General features: G+C 42.1%; 1 long non-coding RNA gene across 2 annotated transcripts; it reads right to left on the bottom strand.

The window, feature by feature from the left end:
* Nucleotides 1–5366: 5366 nt before the first annotated feature.
* LOC142371773 (uncharacterized) lies at nucleotides 5367–6558 on the bottom strand. Of its 2 annotated transcripts, none has more exons than XR_012768113.1 (6): nucleotides 6443–6558; nucleotides 6156–6303; nucleotides 5983–6035; nucleotides 5778–5875; nucleotides 5598–5686; nucleotides 5367–5481 (listed from the first exon to the last, which is right to left on the bottom strand). It is a non-coding gene; the product is annotated as an uncharacterized LOC142371773 (long non-coding RNA). The 2 variants fall into 2 exon arrangements; XR_012768112.1 differs by having other exon boundaries at nucleotides 5367–5488; nucleotides 6443–6557.
* Nucleotides 6559–8404: the final 1846 nt, after the last annotated feature.

Raw genomic sequence — 8404 nt, 5'->3', positions numbered from 1 at the left:
TAATATACCGCCATACCGGTGTATTTGATTACACAACGGGGGGAACTCTGCGTCGCGCGACATTGTTTGAGACGGGACCCTTTTCAGTGTTGCGCTTCTAAACACGCATGTTTACTGTCTATTTTTAACGCTATTTAAAAAATACTCGTATTCGTTAAGCTGCATTTCATTTCCCTGCTCTCCCTCCGTCCCTGTCATCACGCGTCTCTCTCACATAGCCTACACACACACACACACACACAGCCCCTCCCCTCCGTGCACACCGCGTGTGTCTCCATCAGCGAGATCATGCCTGGAAGCTTGCTAGCTTCAGCGTCGCGTTAGATTAGCTCAACCGAAAGAAGACGGCTGGCGAAATTCACAAAAGGTTGGTATCACGTGCAACTTTATAAAAATCACACATTAAAAAGTCCTATAAAAATATTTTATATTTTTAATACAATGTTGTCCCGTCCCGACCCTACCCATAGCAAACAAACGATTACGCCTTCTTTATAAAGTTAACTAGTCGCAAGTTTGCCGTAAAAAAAAAAATGTAGTTGGGTTGTCGAGGTCAAAACACTAGCAGCTGTGAATCAAATAAATTAGATTTTTTAAACTCTTACACTGAATGTTTGCCATTTCAATCCAGATGAATATTGAAAAATATTTTCCGCGATTGAAAAAGAGACGTGCGTGTTGAGGATGAGGACCAGCCTGAACCGGAGGTATCTGAAACATAGCTGAACAGTCCGACCAGTGTAATTAGCTATGTTATTAATTTGTTTACAATGAAGATGTGAATATTAATACAATAAAGTTCTGTGTGACCAATTATTAACGAAGGAATTATTTTGAAGAATTTTTATTTTAATTTTTAATTCTGTTCTCAATCTGTAGAAAATGCCGTGAACACCTAATTCTGCATGAAAAAAAAATACCGTGATATACCGTGAAACCGTGATAACGTGAAAAAATACCGTGATATGTATTTTTGGTCATACCGCCCAGCACTAGATCACATATCATTTGAAAGAGCCAGAAACTTACAATGAACACTTGTCATTAGTTTTCAAGTTATTCTTGGTTATTTGAAATGTTTCTCAAATTGCCCATTTCTTTTGGAATTCCCAGGAATCTGGAGCATTGTTGTAAATTCTGTTGGGGTCTAGAGCAGGGGTCTTCAACGTTTTTCAGGCCAGGGACCCCCAAACTGATGGAGAGTTGGAGCAGGGACCCCCCTACTATTTATATGGCATACAATTGCAGACCTGCCAACATGTACGCATTTTGACCTCCTAGTACGCTAGTACGATTTTATGTTCTAAAATACGCATATTGTGTGATCTCTCATTTCGTCAGTTTCAGTTTCAAGTTCTCACTGAAGTTGCCACTGTCGCTGAGCTACAGAGCCACAGAGATCTGAGCGTAAGAGTGCTGTCGTCCAATCAGAGTGCTTCATTTTCACCCATTTACCCCGCCCTACCTTGCTTAGCTTCGCGCCTCAGTGGCTTAATCAGTAGGCTACAGTGAATAAGAGCCGATCAGAGCCCGTCTACAGACATTCGCTGAGTGAATGCCGTGCTAAGATTACACAGCCAGTCCCCGCGGTCGCCGATAAAAGGTAAAAAGGTAAAATTAAGACGTTGAGTTAGCCCAATATTAACCCAACCCTGTTGTTAAGCACTTGTCAAACTTATACGGTTAATCTATTTCGATATGTGTGTTGCAATGGTAACCGGCAGACATCCCAAGTCTCCCGGAAGTTCCGGGAGTCTCCCTGATATTGATAGTTAATCACGGATGCCCACGAGTCGGATAAAATATCCCGGATTTTAGACTATGCGAGGGAGTGTCCTTTTTTTTTCAATGCGAGTGAGAGCGTGCAGGCAATACAATAATTCGTGCACCATGCGTGTTTCGACTGCGCAGGCACGAGAGAGAGAGAGGTGTGGGGAGGGGTTGCTTGTGAAACCTGTGCGTATCTGTCCAAAGCTATGCTCTGTTCAACGAGCGCTCAGGGCGACTGCTTGTCAGAGGGCGCGCTGATTGGTTTAATCAGCAAAATAAGCCAATAACGTTCGGTGTGGGAGGGCTTCGATTTACTCTCTGACAGTCACCTAAGTTACCACTCAAAACTGTGCATCCTGCCAAATAGCAGAGGGTGAATCCTCGAGTAAAAAACGAAAATATAAGACTCATTTTACAGCAGAATATACTAATGTATATCCATGTCTAGTGAAGGTGAAGAATGATGACACCGTGGCGAGGTGCACTGTATGCAATAGTGACTTCAGTATTGCCCATGGCGGACTTAATGACTGAAAAAGACATGTGAAGGTAGGCTAAGTTGAACGCGCCATCATCTGCATTTTATTTCTGTAGGTTAAATGCTGTTATAAAATAAAGCAAAACTAACCAAAGACTTATTTAAAGTATCAATACACATTTAGTTACTAAATTGTGTAGGCCTATATCTAACTAGCCAGCTACAGTATCTAACTATTTATATCCAGCCTGTCTAAGCCTTTTAAAAAATCCCCAATTTAATATGTTGATAAACAGGCAAAATTAGAGACCCCCAAAAATTAAATAGGCGGCCGGGGGGGTTCGATATTACCTGACTCCCGCCTTCTGGTATTCGCATACCATCTGGGACGAGCCCACAACCGACATGATTTCAAATGGGGCTATTTTTTCTAAAACTCGTGCATGTGACTGGATGAAGAATCTGTCCGTCATCTTGACTGACACGCCACTTCAGCCACTCCCAATCACTCAACCCGTGACATAGCTCAGAGCGACACCAGGACCACTATGGAACCAGTTAGCCTTTCATAAGAAACACCATGGCGGCAGATAGTATGAAATGGAGCGAGGAGCGATCAGTGAACTATTATTGTCGTATGTGCAAAGAAAATCTCAGGATTAAAGGCATTCATCCAAAGTCCCACCCAGCGATTAATGACTGGCTCTGATTATTTTCTAATCGGACGAAACACCAATGACTCCCAGGCTCCTCAGATGGCTGTGTGAGGAAAGGGAACGCCCCCGCGTGTAGTTGGTGAACGCAGCCAGATGACGTGAGTCAGGTTAGGTTCGATAAGCATCTCCCTGAAATGAGTTTTTGGAACTTGGGATGTCTGTAACCGTCACGTTTCACCATATTCTTACAAAATAAATTTCCGACCAAAACTAGGCTTGCGTGATATGCCATGGCGGAACCGCCTGAAAAACCACCTTTTAAATAATAAAACTCCGATATCGTGATAGATGCTTAGTTGTGTTGTTACTTGGAGTTCATGGTCCCGTTCAGGGGGGGGGTACTCATAAAATTCTTTCAAGGTCATAGCTACTCTGTTATTGTACATTCAATACTAAGCTATTCAAATAATACACAGGTTAATATATTCATGTTTTTATTTTAAACATGTGCAAGGTACAGGGTGGCCGTGCCGCTGCCATTTATAAACAAACATCTTGCATACAACACTGAGCTATTCAAATAATCCACAAATTTTAACTTTAAACATGCATGTAGATGGGACAATGAATCCTCAAACTATCTGTGGATGGCACACGTTTGCACACAATTTGTGAGAAAAAACTGTTTGAAAAAAAAAAAAAGTAAAAATCGTCTTATCAACCAAAGATTTCGCGACCCCCCCCCTGCAGTACCTCCGCGGACCCCCTGTTGAAGACCTCTAGAGGGTTAAAAGGTAGCTGAGGATCTGAGGCAGTCAGTAAATCCAAAGCCGGATGTCAAGAGGTAAGTCATTAAACAGTGTAGAAGTAGTAATGAGACTTTGTTTTGGCTGAGTGGACTGATTCTATTTAGAAGGGGGCATTTTCAAGGGTTTGATGGGTTAGGGGAGAGAAGGTCAGGGTAGAGAAAGATTAGTTCCTTCTATTTGGTCCTGTATTTTTTTTCTTTAAGTTGGGGTGTTTTGTTGACTCAGTATTTATTGTGGCAGGTCAAATGCTTCATTAGATAAAGTGCAGTCTCTTCTGTCTCCCCGGAAATCCTCACATCTTAAAGGAGCTCAGAACCTTGCCCTCAGAAGAGGACTAACCTATGAACATGTAAGTTACTATCTTATGTTTCATGTACAGAGTATTACTTTTAAGCAGTGAAACACAACATGATGTTCTTTATGGCACGTACCCACAAACAGTAAAAAATTGTATCGATACCCTCATTGTGATCAACAATGCTCAATAGTTGATGATCATTGAATGTACAAATCCATTTATACATAATGTAACTTTTTGTTTTGTTTTTCAGGATTTAGGGAGTTAAAGATCTTGAGGTCATTGTGACCTTGAACTTGTGTCCATCTCGTTCTCATGAATGCTATATCTACAGTACCATAAGGAAATTTCTTCAAATTAACACGTACTTGGCCTCAACGATGAGCTGCTTAGAATTTGGTGGTCAAAGGTCAAGGTTAGAGAGACACAGCTCATTGTTCTCCGTTCCTTCCATCTTTCAGGACCGAGAATGCAGTGAGGCTGAGTCAGACATCGCAGGGACAACCATGGCAATCTACACCGTTCAAGCTGAGAGTGATGATCCTGATGGTCCTGGTGGACACTTTGCAGATATCAAGAGATCCAAGTTCTCCACAACCCTCAGAGTATCAACCATGCATGCGTGATGCTTTTTGGGTTGATCTACGCACTTAATCTAAATTATCCAAAAAGCTTGAAGAATACATTTGAAGCTTACCAGAAGATCCTGATGGACCTGGAATCGTCCAAGCTTTCCCCCAACACTGCACGAAAAGAGGGATTTGTGTCACTGTGGACGGCAGTGAACTTCCGCGAATTTGCCTAATTTTCGGACGCACCTGGGCGCTTGCAGGCAGACAAACTTTAAGTTTGTTGAGCGACAAAATCGTCGGAAACGAACCCGACTCGCGGCGGGCTCTCACAGCGGGGTGCTAATGGCTCAGCGATTAGCACCCCGCTGTGAGAGTGTCTGGACCTCTCACTGGCCTCGCTGGTATTGGACAAAAAAGGCACGTGATTACATGAAAAAGCTCTTGTAAAGCTGACCGCCCATTGGCCAATAAGGTTAATATATGCATACTTCATATGGGCATATCATTCAGCAATTATGATTAATAATTGTGATTATGATTACTAATATTGCTGGGATGTTTGTGTACTTCATATATTCACGTCATTCTTATAAGCTGCACTATGACTAGGCTAATGCAGGCATGAATGACGTGAATCTATTGAGAATGAAAAAGAAAACTTTTTTTTTTTTTTAAAGCGCTTTTATTGCCACACCACACAATGTACATAGCTTACTTTGTAATAAGAACCATATTGATAATAAAGAATTGAAAACTATATACACACACTGCTGTAGCCTACAATATACACAATAAGTCTAAACGCCGCCGTTTGGAATCCGCATTCTTCGCATTACTCCGGTCCCTGCAGAGTCTGCGGAGTTGTCAGACGTCCTCATCCTGGATCAGAAGCTGGCTTCTGGGAGCTGTTGGAATAACCAATAAATAATCAAAACATAGTCTATCCATGCACAGCATATTGACAACTTGTCTATAAAGTAACAAAAGTCATATTGACAGCGTATATGTTCTTACTCTCTTTCACTCTTCTGTGGTGAGACTGTGAGTATTTCGGGTTGGCTTCAAGACGCGCCTGTAGCACAGCACACAGGTCCGTCACGCAGCTAAAAAAAAAAAAACAACAAGAGGAATGAATAAAATGACCAGTGCTTAAAAGTATCAGTGCCAGCCGTGGTAAAAGTCAGCGCCGCTCACCCTCGATAGTGTCCCCGTCTGCCTCTCTGAAGTTCGGACTGTTTGCCACCGCCTCCTTCAAGCGACTCGTTACATCCATATTGTGAGGTGACCGTAGCCTGTAAAAACAACAGGCCTATGGTTTATAAAAAAAAAACTGCATTGACGTAACGTAACATCGGGTCCAACTCAACTAGATATTGGGAGAACATTCACTTATTCTCACCCTTGACCTGGATTATAATGCCACGGTGAGTTATGCAGGCGGCGAACTGCTTCCTATAAATTGAAAACACGAAATTCATTTTTTTTAAATAAAGCAACTCACACTGGTTTTCACGTGATGGACACAATTAAGTTGAGTTTAGCCTAAAGCCACAGTCAATAACCTACTCTTACCGCGGTTTTCGGATTCTGTATCCGCCTTCTCTTGGGGGTGCGCTCTTCAACTTCTCTGGAATGTAACTCCAGTCCGTTCGACGGCCATCTTGCCTCCAACCTAGCGAATCTCGGTCATAGCATTCAACAGGACTTTCATTTTATCTGCCTGTAAGCAAGTGAGTAAGTAAGTTTAATATACAGCACATTTAAAATCAGCGAGAACTGTCCCAAGTGTTGTACAGTGTCAACAAGACTAAAATTAAACAATCAAATGGTCATGTGCAAGTAGAAAAAAACACACAAACCTGTAGACCCGCAGAGAGTTGCTGGGGAGTTGAAAGCTAGTCGTCTTCCAGCCCATTGTATTCCGCATACCAGGGCAGTTTTCAGCGATTTCTGTCTGCCTTTCTGCCGCTAGATCTGCTCCTTAAACTTTTTGTTTACACTGCACGACACAATGTTTCTCATACGTGATTGAACGAGAGCTTATGCGAGCCGTTAAGCTCCACCAATCATATGCGTATACGTCATTACACGGAATACTCGCGAGACAACCTCCCGTCCTTTTGCTATTTAATGTTGTCTGACCACAGCTGGCAATTTGCACTGTGTTGACACAAAAATGGACTCTGCAAGGACAAAGAAAAGACCTCGGCGATATTGTGACCATTGTGACACCGAATTAAGCCATACACAATAAAACACTGAGCGCACTACTGCACATTATGTATACAGGCCAGATTTATATATTTTTATTTCTATTTTATTTAAGAAACCTTTTAGAATATTGCTGTTGCATGCTTATTTTATCTTTATCTTATCTTTATTATTATACATTTGGACATCCAGTGCGGGCAACAAAGAAAATAATTTCTTTGTTCAGGGAAACACGTTTCTAACTGCACACATGACAATAAACCTTTGAAACCTTGAAACCTTGAATTTTGCCCACAAAAAGCGGTTACAAAAGAGGTGTTTGGGAGAAAAAAAACCAGATATGCATCACCTGTCACCAGCAGACAGCGTGCACCTCTTCTTTTTCAAGACAACACAGCAACAAACTTGGCTGGAGTTGGAGGTGATAGTGAACGTGTAGAAACAGGCCTGCCCACCCCCCACCTCACCTCACCCCACCCCACTTGAAAATGACTGTGGCACCTCCTGACCTGATCACTGGCATTTACATATTAAAGGCTCTCCTAAGTAGGGGAGGGGAGGGGGGCATGGGGGAGCAGTTGCCAGGTCAATTTGCGACAATTTGGGCCAAGTTTTCACTTTTACCACCGCAAATGCAGGGGCTCAACGTATGCGGACATGTAAGGGGCCACATACATCCGCAAATCCCTCTTTTCATGCAGTGCAAAGTACGAGCACTGAAACTCAAATTGCTCATGTGACTCATGTTTTTTTTTCAAGGGTCAAGGATGGGAGGAGGAAACTATATTTAGTGTTCTTGTACGTTCATAAGTGTTAAATATTGTTGAGCCTGTAGAGTTTGTTTGAGTTTGTTGTTGATCAAAAAAGAGCAGTAGCTTTCAGAATCTCACTTACTGCGATTGTTGCAGCTTGATTCTACTGAATTGTTATTGTTGGTAAGTTATTAACACCCACAGAACAGGACAGTAACACCAGCTTGAAAACCAGCAGTATCGCTCCATAAGAGATGGTGGTGATGAGTTAGAACTTTAACCTTCATTGCCTCTGTTTTAGTTAGAAAACATTTTTCATGTTCATTCTACAGCAGTAGATGCATTGATTGAAGAGCTACACTATACCTGCTGAGTACTGTGTCTGGGTGAATAAATTTGTTAATAAATTTGTTGAATCAATAAAGTTGTCTAATTCAGGGTGCTCGCACTATTTTCTTAGCGGTGGCGGAGTAATATCAACGAACATCCAGTACAAAATGTCAAGTAAAACACGACAGAAGCAACTTTTTGCCACGAAATTTGATATGGATTACCAGTGCACACCAGTAACCACTCCGGTGAGTTGATTATTTTGAAAACGGACGTTTATTGTGCTTTTACGGACCTTTCTAGACATGCGCATGACTTGCCATTCTGAAGCAGGTTGAGATGAATCAAAATTAGGCAAATACCGGAGACAGTAGTAAACATCAAAAAAGCGGTGAGGGGGGTTCTAAAACATTGCAGACGACTCAGAAAAGAGGCTTAAAGGGGAACTCCGGGGCATTTGAAGCGCATTTCCATTGCTAGAGGTTGTCAAATACTGATAGTAGGACACAGAGAGGTGCAAATCTGCGC

The sequence above is a fragment of the Odontesthes bonariensis genome, chromosome 21 (assembly GCF_027942865.1).
Source record: "Odontesthes bonariensis isolate fOdoBon6 chromosome 21, fOdoBon6.hap1, whole genome shotgun sequence".
Classification (NCBI taxonomy): Eukaryota; Metazoa; Chordata; class Actinopteri; order Atheriniformes; family Atherinopsidae; genus Odontesthes; species Odontesthes bonariensis.
The sequence above is the reverse complement of the archived record's forward strand: the minus strand, read 5'-3'. Positions and strand labels throughout refer to the sequence as shown.